The sequence below is a fragment of the Tupaia chinensis genome, unplaced genomic scaffold (genome assembly GCF_000334495.1).
Source record: "Tupaia chinensis unplaced genomic scaffold, TupChi_1.0 Scaffold149672_1, whole genome shotgun sequence".
In the NCBI taxonomy this organism is placed as follows: domain Eukaryota; kingdom Metazoa; phylum Chordata; class Mammalia; order Scandentia; family Tupaiidae; genus Tupaia; species Tupaia belangeri.
In genome coordinates, this window is record NW_006209517.1 from 196,949 (window position 1) to 198,314 (window position 1,366).

Below are 1,366 nucleotides of genomic sequence, written 5' to 3' on the forward strand. Positions count from 1 at the left end.
AGGGAATGGAGGAGGGAGCCACCTAAAGCAGATAAAACAGTCTGTGTTTCTGGAAGTAAAGTAAAATCTCAATTCCCCCCAGGGATTTCTGCATTATGGAAATCTCAGAGATTTTTTTTCCCCTCAGGAAAAAACAGTTAAAGGTACTTAGATCACACCAAAACTAAGAGTCGGTAGAATCTCTAGCCATCGACGTGAACCTTCTTCTTCGACAGCTATATGAACACAGTTAACCCACTGACCTTCTATTCCCTCACCCAAAACTGAAGGGTTTTACCAAGTTCCTAAGGTCCCTGCAGAACTTACTGTAGTCAGTCATGTCGGGCTCTTCAGATGGAGCTCCATGTTTATCCTACACCCTTGACCTGGGTTTGTTGGTTTCAGGAATACTCACAACTCCACTCTGCATTAACCACAGAATGGCTCTTTGACTGAATATCTCTTAGGGAGATGGAGGTGGTGGTAAGACTTATTTAGAATTCTCTAGGAAAAAAGAAAAAAAAAAAACCTCTCTAGGGACTCCCTCTGTCCCCTGTCCTCCTCCTCCACCCCGTGTCTAGATTCCCACAGTCCTCTCTTTGTCCATGTCTCAGGTGGTCTTTGCCATATTACTCATCCCTACCAATACCTCACTCAAGTAAAACAAAAACCCTTCAAGCATCCTGCCGTCTTCCAAAGCAGCAGGAGATCTTAATCACGAGGTGACTTTAAACTGCTACAATATTCTTCCCTGTACCTTAACATCCTTATGAAAGTTCAATAAAGTAGCCAACAGCCTTGCAGCATAACTTCTGGAGAGATTATTGTGGGGTTTTTAACTGCACCCTAGTTCTTTTTCCATGTTTAGTTTGACTTACAGCCTAGAACTCTGGTGGTATGCTTCTTTCTGAAACTCTTCCGTGTTCACCATGTAACAGCACTGTTTGAGGCCAATGCTGTATGTCAGCTCTTTCAGAGCTGAGGCTCACAGAAGTGAATGGGTGCCTTATCTGCCAAGGCAGGAGGGCAATTTTTCTACACACTGCAAATGCAGTCCAAGGGTTCAGTGCCATCTCACTCCACCCATCTGTCAGGAACCCAAAGCCTTCCAGTTAGAGGAAGACCTAGCAGAGGGGGAGGCATCCCCGTCTTCAGAGCCCCAGCATGGAGAGGAACTCAAACAGCCAGACAGTGCAGAGGCCAGGAGCCAGAAACACACGTGCAGGGATACCCCCAGTTTATTTAGTCCTTGGAGTTCTACAGGCAATTGATGTGATTGGAGATGTACTCAACTGAGCCTTTGCTCTGCAACACCACTCTAAAGAGAATAATGCTTCTTTGTTGTGCCATTGGTGATGAGCAACTGCTAGGAGAGCTTCACTCTTTC

At 45.5% G+C, this 1,366-nt stretch overlaps 1 protein-coding gene across 4 annotated transcripts in view; it reads left to right on the forward strand.

Annotated features, from left to right (window-relative positions):
• KCNU1 (potassium calcium-activated channel subfamily U member 1) overlaps positions 1 to 1,366 on the forward strand; it is a 136,344-nt gene that overhangs the window by 117,273 nt on the left and 17,705 nt on the right. The window lies entirely within an intron of this gene.